This window comes from Lytechinus variegatus, chromosome 8 (assembly GCF_018143015.1).
Source record: "Lytechinus variegatus isolate NC3 chromosome 8, Lvar_3.0, whole genome shotgun sequence".
Classification (NCBI taxonomy): domain Eukaryota; kingdom Metazoa; phylum Echinodermata; class Echinoidea; order Temnopleuroida; family Toxopneustidae; genus Lytechinus; species Lytechinus variegatus.
In genome coordinates this window covers 36,074,502-36,086,775 of record NC_054747.1, presented here as the reverse complement: position 1 = coordinate 36,086,775, position 12,274 = coordinate 36,074,502, and the positions used below count along the sequence as shown (strand labels likewise).

General features: G+C 35.2%; 1 long non-coding RNA gene across 1 annotated transcript; it reads right to left on the bottom strand.

Annotated features, from left to right (window-relative positions):
• Window positions 1-532: 532 nt before the first annotated feature.
• Window positions 533-3,631, bottom strand: LOC121419924. The gene is made up of 3 exons (XR_005970660.1): window positions 3,548-3,631; window positions 2,796-2,873; window positions 533-1,557 (listed from the first exon to the last, which is right to left on the bottom strand). It is a non-coding gene; the product is annotated as an uncharacterized LOC121419924 (long non-coding RNA).
• Window positions 3,632-12,274: the final 8,643 nt, after the last annotated feature.

The window sequence follows — 12,274 nt, the reverse complement described above, 5'->3', positions numbered from 1 at the left end:
TCAAACACCGCGTCGCGAAAAAAGCCTTTCCCCAAGTCGACCCTATCACTTTTGGTGTAATGCGCGAAATTAATCCGCCTATAATGTAAGTATATAAAACGGAACTTAATTATTGTGTACTCCGATTCCAAATTCAAGTTCTTCGGCTTTCCATTATTCTTCCAACTTACGTAACTCTCTTTACTACTCCCCCAACTGCTCTCTCCGTCAATTAATCCTCTTTTGCGACTCTTGTCACTTCAGCCACTCCCACTCACAGCTCACTTCCACCAAGGAATTCACTCCTTGCTTCCACACCTGTTCACATTCTCGCTCTCTCTCTCTCTAATCACTGAAGAATGCAAGCGAGCCGAAGAACATGAATAAGAAGCAAAGTAGTAAAATAACTGAAGTTCCAATGGACTTCTATTAGCCCTGAACGCCTAGCAACCCAGTCAGTTTGCCCTCTTTCACTTCCACATTCCAATCGCTAGCCTGGCCCAGAAAAACTAGCAAACGAAATCAACACCTTTAAGGAATGTAAACAACGGAAGAAGGCGAACGAACTTCTTAACCCAAACAAACAAATCTCTATTTTCCATCCCGCTATACACTGTTTCAAACTGATTTTAGAATACGTGGCCGCGCCAAAGCACTTAAACGGAAGTGAACATGAAATAATTTTCGCTCTAATAAAACATGCAAAGAACAGTTCTATTCAAACTTTGATATAATGTTAATGCATTTTAGTACATAAAACTTGTTGTGCGTCAAATTGGTCTAATAACTGCTTTAATATATTCGTTTATCTGTTATATATTATGCATTTACTTTATTGACTAATTTTTGAGAAGACGAATTGAATTTTAATATTACGAAACATTTTTTTTTGCATTCCCTTTGCAGGCATAACATACTTAATTGCCCGAATTCTCAAAAGAGGTTTCAATTGTACCATGGTACAAAACCATTGACTATGCAGATTTATTTCTTTAACGCGCTTCATTTTAAGCGCCCTTCGCCGAAAGCGCGTATTTAATTGGAATTAACTTTGTTTATGCGATGAAATAAGCATAATAATGTTTAATAATCAGCAAAGTGTATGGTTTTTGCTCCATGGTAAAACTGAAACCCCTTTCATGTCTTTTGAGAATCCGGGCCAATTTGTACATCATATCACACAGCACGCCGTTTGATTCAGTTATACACAAGTGCTCTTACTCTGGCTCCGTGTACTCAAGATTTGATTGAACTTCATGTATTGTACATCGTCAACAGGTCAGATCATGTTGGTATGGGTTCGCTTGCTCGGGCGTGTGTGTGTGTGTGTGTGGGTGGGTGTGAAAGTGCATGTATATATTAATTAGCTATTCTACGGATCTTCATCATTTTAAATTTAGACCAAGTGTGGCTGTTGCTCCCTTATCTATGATGATTTTCAATCATTAAAATTCACCGTCGGTATTCAGATTTCACAATGACATATCTTCCTCCATAATCCTTAGATTATCGCCTCTTGTGATTTCTTTTCTTTTATTTATCAACCACTGCGTACTCGGCTTCCACATTATGATGAATCTAGAAGAAAACATACAGAAAGTTTCGATAAAAAAATATTCTTTTAAGAAAAACATGACACTGAAAATATCTGAATTTTGTTATTGAAATGTAGTTATTCGTGAAATTTGAAACATTACGTCCACTACACTTTTAGGCCACACCTAGTGAAATTAGACATTATGGCTCACGATAGATATTTGAGATGTCCATTCGATGTATTATTCAATACATATAAAATGATACGAAAATATATCATGTATATGCAGCATATAAAAGATATGGTGTGATAATAAAATCTTCTGGGACCTAATGATCTTTATAATAAAACTGGTGTAAATAGGAATTCAACCTACAAATCACCTTTAAACAAGACAACAAATACTTTTCTGAGAAGAGAATCACGCACAGGTTCAACCAATACATGTATAATTTGCTTATACAAATTGTTAGGCATATCTGTCGTTCTTGCAAAACAATGCAAATTATCAAAATGCTCTAATATAATGAAAACTCAAAAGGTCTGCCAAAAGTAGTTTTCTGCAAATCAAATTATCTTCGATCTTAAGTGAGAATAAAACGGTATAAAATGAATATATTTAAACATCTTTCTTGCTTCCAAAGTTATAACAGCTTGCAATCTTGTGAACTCCATGTAATATGTACCGTATTGCAAAAAAAAACATTGTTGCTGAGTAACGTGAAAGTAAAGTACTCTGCTTTTGCTTCTAAGTACTTCGCATGGAATGAGTCCTATTCAATGATGATCTATTAGGCCATCAATGGTATAATCATGATAATGGTTTGATGATTATATCATGTATTTTGTTTGTGTCTCAATGAGAGTTTATGCCCTACACACTTTAACAGAAACAAAGAAGAATACTATAAAAACGTTTTGTTATTGATGTGAGTTTTGTCCTCAGCATATTTAGATCACAGCTGAACAATTAAAAATGCCATTAACTTGTTGAAGATAAATTTTCCAAACTATTTCAGAAAATGACAGTTGAAGTTACATACTTGTAATTTGATAGTAGATAAGGGCCGCCGAACTGGGAGGGAAGTCCCCAAAGATTAAGTGTCGATGTACAAAAACCTAAAAATTCCAATCAAATTGTGATTGTACGCGTGTTCAACTTCCCACCACACTCAAACACACACCCACCCTCACACTGACATACACAAACACAATTTAAATCTCGTTCCGCCGCACTGATAAAAGCAACGCTAGAAAGTATGGAAATAAGTAATGCTACCTTTTCGATTTCTGCATGTGAAACCAACGACTGTCCTTTCTTCCCGTCTCCTTGTTTACTAACTACAGCATACTCAGCCTCAATAGATAGATAGATAAAACAAACAAAAAATGATGATAATTCGTTTTTATTTCACAAATTTACAAACTAAGAAACTCAAATTCAAGTTTGCTTCCCGTGATCTAACACTGGCTGATTTCTGGTGCAATATTTCACCGCAAAGCTTGTAAAAAGTTTCATATTTTAGGGTGCATGTCTTTTAACGATACAAATGGTGAAAATGTGCAGCTTCGCTGTACTATACAACTTTTTAGTGTGCAGAGGTCCCTTCTAAAATAAGCTGCAAATTTGGCATTCGAGGGACATGGTGAAAATCCACATTTTTTAGCATAAGAAAAATAATCAGGTACAAATAAAGTTCAGTAGTGTTACCATTGTCATTCCATTTTAAAGTCGGACAGATATCTGTTATAAACTTTTCTAAATTATTTGGTACACATTGAATTGCAGTGGGTTAATACTTGATTTATATTTAAAGTTTGAATGTCATGTTGGATATTGAATATAAATGTATAATACATTAACGATTAAAAAAAAGGAGTAAACAATACACGATTAAGAGTCTGTATCCCTTCCTATTTCACCTGTAACAAGTTACAAGCAACATACATTTATCATAACGAGCAGACTTGTAAAGCTAATTTTTCAGTTTAGTAAACATGGTTGATGCAATAAAAGGAATGCTAATTTACCAAGCCCGTGTTTGATTCCCGATAAACATGTGGTACGGTTGAACTCCCTGGAAGAGTGGATGGATTAAGTAGGTCATAATCTGAGTCGTCATATTCTTCTTCAATTCGCTGTAGAAAAAAAAAAATCAAACCATCATCAGCCTTTGCATGCTACTATACAAGACGTGCGTAAAATACAGTCGTCAGTTTGATATTTTTAGCGGAAGTTTAACTCAAGCTTGATGCAATTAGCATATTGTATTTACGGTACCTTGGATTGATTATCCGATCCCTATGATTAACAATTAAAAGTAATCCGCATTCCAAACATTGAATAATTTGCATTACCTTCTTGATAGGATGTCTTGAATGTGTCTTGTTTTTGTCAATGTTCTGTCGATTGACCTGAGCATATTCCGCCTGAAATAACAACACATTTAAAACGGTAAGACTGCAAACTACATCTAAGTGAGAATGACAAATAATTTATAGAAAATGAGATCTTAATGCATACTTTGCACCCAAAATTACAGTAGAATTAGAACACTGCATTTTCTTTTAATTAACCAAAAATAACAAGAAGTTAATGATTATCATTAATTTAAAAAACGCGTTAAATTCAATCCATCATACTCAATCAGGCTTTTAGCTCATAAATCTAACAACTGGGAATATCTTAAACCTTAAAAAGATGATGTGATATTTACCAAACCATTAGTTGTTTCTCTGTAAACGTGGGGAACAGCCCAAGAACATCCATGGTTTAACAAGTCGTAATCTAGTCCAGTATCTGGTTCCTTCATCAGAAACAAAAGTTATTATTATTTGCGATTTAATCAATATTAATAACCCTGTAGTTGTTCCATAAGGCTGATCGATAGGTAAGCCATGACCTTGCAAACTGGAAGTGAAAGTACCAACGGGAAGTAAAGGTATGGGCTGCTACCATTTTTCAATTCCTAATGTCTAATCAAATCATGGTTGTAATTTCCTTAAGCTTAGTTAGTATCTCTACAATAATACCTCCTCCCATGAACTTTTATTAAAAGGTTTTGCTAAGAATAATAAATGTCTCATCAAGGAATGGGATGAAAATTCATCCATCAACTTAGTGTTAAATCATGTTAAGATATCATTAGCACAAAAGGATTTTAGTTAAACGCATCAACATCTCAAGGGGTAATGGAGGAATATTACATGATTTAAACAGAACATCATTGAGGTTTGAAAGACTGTATCATGTTAATTAACAGACAAGAATTAATGTAAGGTGGGTTTTTTTAAATCCATAGCTGTCAATTGATTAAAGATTATTTGTGATCGATCGTTTTCTTATTGGCTTATGCCTATCCTTTTGTGTCATTAAAATGAATATGCCTCTTTCCCCTGGGGTTTCGTTATCTTTTTTGACAAAGTACGACATTGAACTTTTTAGATGCCACAACACGATCTTTAGTTATCATAAACTTATGCTATTGCATATGTATTTCTTATTGATTGATTTGTACTCAATTTGTGTCTTTATTTGATCTGTATTCTTATTTGAATATATTTGTGATGGAAATGAATTTCTTGAATAATAAATTTCTTAAATTCATTGAATTTTCAAATCTATATAAATAGTTGTTTAATAAGTGAAATGCATGTCTTTGTATATATATATATATATATATATATATATATATATATATATATATATATATATATATATATATATATATATATATTCCCCTCTCACGTATAAACCATATCTACAACACAGTGCGCTTAGAAATATCCGTAGTAAGTGCCTTATAATGTTAAATAATAATAATAATTAACATTTATATAGCGCTTAATAGAACGGTTTCTAAGCGCATTGGAAAGAAAAAAAAAGAAGTAGCAAAATACAGTGAGAGAGAACAGGAAATGGAATTAAGAGGACTGCTTAATGAGGTAAGATTTGAGGAGTGTTTTGAAAGATTCGACAGTGGATGCATTACGGATGGAGATGGGGAGATTGTTCCAGAGTTTAGGGGCGAGAGCAGTAAAAGCACGATCTCCATTACGGGTTAAAGTGCGGGGTCCTACAGATAGTCGAAGGTGAGCAGTAGAAGAAGATCGGAGACGTTGAGTTGCAGAGGATTAGGGACAGAGAGAGATAAGATTTTGAAGGTAGGATGGGGCAAGACCATGGATGATTTTATAGACAAGGAGAAGGAGCTTGAAAATAATTCTATTATGAACCTGAAGCCAATGGAGGGAGTAGAGAATAAGGGTAATATGTTCAAATTTCTTTGTGAGGGCTACCAATCTAGCTGCAGTATTTTGAATTCTTTGAAGGGGCTATACTAGATTGAGGTAAACCAGCAAGTAAAGCATTACAATAATCTAAATGGGATGATACAAAGGCATGTACTACACGTTCAGTAGATGATTTATCAAGATACTTTCTTAACTTCCCTATCTTACAAATACCCCATGATGCACAACGACAAACATTTCTGATATGCTGGTTAAGGGTCAAGTTGTTATCAATAATAACTCCAAGGTCCCTTACAGTATCTGAACCACTGATATTTCCAGCGAGAAAATCTAAACAAGGTAAATGACCTGAGCTCCTAAACCTAGAGAAAACATGCAGCATCTCAGTTTTTAGTTCATTGAGCTGAACCTTGTTGTCGGATGACCAACGCTTGATATCAGCAATGCAGGCAGACAGTCTTTGAACAGCAACTCCTCGATCAGCTGGCTTCATGGTGAGATATATCTGAGTATCATCAGCATAGGTAGTATACTGGATACCTGTATGGGAGTTGATAATCCTTCCTAAAGGACCAGTATACAGGATGTACAAGAGAGGTCCGATAACGGAGCCTTGCGGGACACCATAGGGCAGAGAAAAGGGTTTAGAAAATGAACCATCCACGACAACCTTATGGCTCCGTCCGGCAAGGTACGATTCCAACCAAAGAAGAACAGTTCCGCTGAAGCCGTAATCATGTTCCAAACGTTGAAGAACACCATGGTCCAGCGTGTCAAACGCAGCTGAGTAATCCAAAAGGATAAGAACAGCCTCTTGTCCTTTATCCACAGCAAGCAGAAGATCATTCTGAACCTTAAACAGGGCCGTTTCAGTAGAATGAAAATGGCGATAAACAGCCCCTTTTCATCAAGGTGAGTTCGGAGCTGAGCAGCAACATTTCTTTTAAGAACTTTACTAAGAAATGGCAAATTAGCAATAGGTCTGTAGTTCTTGAAATCATTAGTTTCCAGGCTGGGTTTCTTCAAAAGTGGGAAAACACAGGCTGTTTTAAAAGACTCAGGAACAACACCAGATGATAAGGAAAGGTTCATGATGAGAGTTATAACAGGCAGGAGTTCGTCGAGGCATGCCTTCACTAGCCAAGTAGGGAGAGGATCCAAGCTACAAGATTTCGAAGGAAGTGACTTGCTGACACGCTTAACCTGCATTTCAGAAACAAGGTCAAATTCTGAAAGGTTGGAGTCATGTGAAATCCCAGTCTGAGAAGGCAGTAATAGATCATGTTATGGAATATAATTGTTATTTTCGTTATAATTGTTACTATTATCATTATTATTATTATCATCAGCAGCAGCATTATCATCGTAAATTAAAGTAGCCACAAACCCTTCTGTTCCTGCTTCCGCCTCCTTCCCCCGAACCTCTGATATCTTCCGACACTGGCACCAAGGGCCGCATTGGAATATCAGGGGGAACGGGAGGAACTGATCTGTGTCGCCAAGGAGTTGGTGATGGTCGATCGGGTAATGTACGATGGTCAGCTGGCGTCAGTGGCAATGCACCTCGATTTTGTTGTGGTGTCGACTCTGGAGCATTTGCCGTGGATTCAGCTTTTTCAGAACGCCTGACTACGGAAAGACAGACATGATATCAATATATTAACGTAAATATGAATATTTACATGATTAGTACTTAAGATATTTAATAGGCATACATGACTGCGTTATAGGTCATTAATAATACCATGTACCAGAGCGCATTCAATAAAATAAACATACATGTTATATAGTTCTATAAATGTGAGGTAAAAGTATTAAAGAATCATTTGCTTGATGAATGTTTTTAGTTAACATGCGTACAGCTTCAAATGTATTAATTTTTGTTCACGCTTTACTAAATTATAATACGAAGAGCTTAATTCCAAAAAGAGCTAAATCCACTTTTGACTAATTTATTTTTTTATACAAATATATGTATCTTAGAGGTGGGAATCAAATGCAACACATCGCATATGAAAATAAAAATGGAAAGGTTGGTTAAAATTTATTACAAACAGAGTTTTGTTCCAATAGTAGATAACAGTTTTTTTCCCAAAGGAGTTCAATCCACTAAACGGTTATTTAAAATTTGTTATTTTTCCTATTTTACAAAAAGTTATACATTCAATTTTTAGGTAAAATGTTTTGAAAAAAAGTTTACACCATCATTGCAAAGTTAGCTGAAAATAATAGAATTTTACAATTTTTATGAATATTTTAGATTTAGATATAAAAAAGTTGCCGTCAATAGATAAACATCAGAAAAGATGTGAAATGTATTCTGCTGGTCATATTATGTGCTTCGTGTTCAATTTCCAATATAAAACATGTTAGAATTTGCAAAAATTGACATTTTACTAACTATAAAGATTTTGTTGCAAAAGGAGCTAAATTCATGAAAATTATATTTCAAACATTCTTTAAAAATCAATAATGAAAGTTAGATTTTTGAAATCCTGATTTTATTAATATAAGATGATAGTACTATCATATATCGACAAAAAATAGCAGTGGTTAAGGGAAAGTGATTAATTAGAAAAACCTTGATTTACAGAAAAATACCAATTAGCTCCTTTCGGAACAATACTACGTGCAATAGGGCAAATACCTTGACTTGGAATAAAATATAGATAAGATGGTAACTATTGTAAAATTTTAAATAAAAAAAAAATGTCTTAATCATTCTCTCATATATTTTAACTTGCATGTGTCAAATGTAACACTGACACTGGCGTAACTACGGGGGAGGGGCACGGAGGTACGTGCCCCCCCCCTCATCGCTGGCTATACGGGGGAAAATGAGAAAAAGAGGGAAAACGAAAAAATACGCAGAGGGAGAAGAATAAATTGTTTATTATATTATGTCATGTTATATATATTATTTAACATACAAAATAACTTTTGCATAATTTGTATAACTCGAATTGCTTTTTCCTGCCTATGTGTTTATCACTCAGGGTGCTTGTTTTGGCTACGATAAATGCACCTGTTCAAGGGGATAAAATTGTACGAAAATATCATGTTTTCAAGTCAATAAACACCATATTTCCTCACAATTCCGTTTTTATTGTATGTAGTTACAATTGCGTATTTCTCATGAATACTTAAAGTATATGCCCCATTTTAAGGTCTGAGTATAAGGAATTTCCAGTCCGAGTAAACGTTGGCATTAGTGTTTATTTGATACGTGTCTGCTTTTCATGAATCTATGAAAAAAAAAACAACAGTTCTTAAAATGTCGCTTTTCCTGATTTGAATAGCCAAAACTTTGAGCTCGCGCTTGGCGGTCGCGTCATTTTGTTAGTGAAATACGAATTGTCTTGATAATTTCCTACTAAAAAGCATTAGAATGCTTCTCTGCAGTTCAGAGTTTCAAACATTTACAGCACCCCATATATGATTAAAGAGATACATATTATGTTCATGATTCCAATGATAAAAAATCCTTCATGTGTTTAGTATAGTAAAAAAAATCAACCAGCTCTTGGGGCTCGCATTACATAACCATGTACGCTCTTCATGAATTCCTAAAAAAATAGTCTATCCAAATGTTTCTGTTTGGGGTCAATATAGACCTACATGTATGCTAAAATTTAAGCTCATTCTTCGCACCCGCAGTGTTCGTTAGTGAGACAGGTAAGTACCATGGTTACCAAAATTGGCTTACATCGTCCCTTTTTTTAAGGCCTCGATATCAGAAATTTTCAACTCGTGCTTCGCGCTCGCGTCGTTTGATTAGTGAGATACATATCCGTTTAATATATCTGCCTATTGAGCGCGCTTCGCGCACCCATTCAGGAGCTCGACATTTTTCTGGTGCCCCACCCACATGCCGCGACCCACGGTACGCCACTAAACAGTGATATTAAGAAAACATGTTAACAGGACAATGACTTACCAATTCGTTTTCTATAACCGATGATACCACAAACGCCTGCGATGAAAAGTAGGAAGCTTAAACATCCAACGATGATTACAATGTGCACTAGATTCCAATCTTCATATGAATCTGAAAAGAACAAAAAAAAAATCACCATCCCAAAGATTTTTTTTGTATTCATCTCCAATATTATTCGGGGGTTTAAGGAGAATGAGACCAAGAAGGAGTTTATTTTATTTTTTATTTTTTATTGTCTTATGATGATACTGAAATTTTCATACATTTTCCTGTTAGAATTTTTACATTCCATTCCTTAGAAATCACTTTACCATGTTTACTAGTTATAAAACTGGCATGTGATTGCCATTGAGACCGCTACACTTCTCTAATGGCATACAGACATGACAGTTACATGTATATGCCGAGTAAGGGATAACCAAAAGCATGGAAGGAAATCCCAGGGATACAGAGGGGCTCCCCCCCCCCCCCATGTCAAATGTTCCCCCTGCTTATTGTGGAAGGAATAAAAAAGGGTACAAGAAAAAAAGGGATGGTGAAGGGATAAGAGAGAAAATAAGAGAAGGAAAAATAAGAAGAGGAAAAAAGACTGAATAAAATAAAATAAATGCAGCTTATAATCTTACATTTTGAGGTCAATATACAAAACATTTCTCAGAAATAGAGCATTCATTAGGCCCTACTTCGCTTTATTTACAAATTCATTTTTTGAGAAATTTTCTGTAAAATGTCCGTGTAATGGTCCAAATATCAACATTCTCAGCTCGCGCTGCCCGCAGGCAACATTTGATATATTGAGTACCTAAACTCTTCGTATATTCCATAAAGTTCTGGAACGATCGCTTTTCAGATCTGATTGTCCAAACGTCTCAGCAAGGGCTGCACGGTCTAATTTTGATTGGCGAGTTATATAAGCCTACATCAATTCTAACACACCACTTGAAATTCCTCTTACATGACAGTTTATCAAAACTTCGGCATGTAATTTGCACTCGCATTATTTTTGATAGAAATTTATTTATCCATGAAACCTACATTTTATTTATAATTACGAAAAAGCTTGAAATTACAAGTTTTACGCTCTTATTAGGCTCATCAGATCAATGTGTATGATAATATAATTTTCATGAATTCCTGATATAAATGAAATTCCTAATCGATATTTCATTTTTTAGAACGGAATGTCGACAAGTTTCATCTCGCGCTATAGGAAGCTAGTGAAGTGGAGACATTTTCGTCTATGGCCCAAAAAAGCACATCTTTCATGCGAACGGTATTTCATGAATATGCAAGTCTCATTGATATGAACGATTGTATAAATTTGTAGAAAATATATAAATAAGCAAAATTATAGTCGCAAGATTTGTGGAGTTAAATAATCGTCAAACTCATAGATCATCGCAGTGTGTACGGTCCCATTACTCCGAAAGCCTCTAAAGATGATTACGATAATGATAACAATGATGACGGTGATAGTAATGATGATGACGGTGATAATAATGATGACGACGGTGATAATAATGATGATGACGGTGATAATAACGTTGACGACGGTGATAATAATGATGATGACGGTGATAATGATGATGATGTTGATGATCATGGTCATGATGATAATGATAAAAAATGATGATTATGATAATAATAGCATTAAGAAAAATGATAAGAATACTAAGTATAATAATACTGATAATGATTCATATCATGATAATAATCATACCACTAATGATAATTGTGTCAATGATCTGATGCAAATGTTTAACAACGTTCCATATTTGCATTTTCCAAGAGATAGCATTGTTGTAAGGCTCTCTAGTGTTTTCTTTCCGGGTACCCGGCTTTCCCCCTCGTGAGTTGAGTGTAGCATATGTGAATGAATATGATGCCGACCCTCGAATTTTGTGATCAATACTGCAAAGACACTAAGCTAAACAACGACACCTCTAAAGTTGACAATATTATGCAGTTGTGCAGTTAACTGGATTACTTCACTAAAAAAAAATCAGTATGTTCATGTACACTGTTGGTCATAAAGATGGAATAAAATATTTTGGAAAAAAAATCGACAGTTTTGTTGGTATTTGAAAGGCTACGCGTAGACAAAATGGTAATTGGGTGATTACATAATGTTTCCCCATTACACAGGTGACATTATAACGTGAGAAATTTGGATTACGTAATAATTTGTTTTGTTGTAGACTATAAAAGCCTATGCATATGATATTCTGTCCCTTTCCCTGATTTAGCACTGTGTATAAGAAGATTACATTTTTTCGAGTTCCTTGTACCGTTTGAAATAAAAATCGGTAGAGACGTTCCCTGGACTATGCTTGGTCCAACAGCAACAACTACACGCGAGACAGTGGCAGCACTGCGACAGGAGGGCTACAAAAAGACTGATATTGCAGAAGTCCTAGGGATATCACAGAGTGTAGTCTCTAAGATCTTGAAACGTCAACGTGAGGCAAGGAATGTGCGGCCAGGACGTCCCAGATTGACCACAAGAAGAGATGATCGCCAACTGTTGAATTTCAGCCACAGAAACCGGAAATTGCCCACGAGCCGTC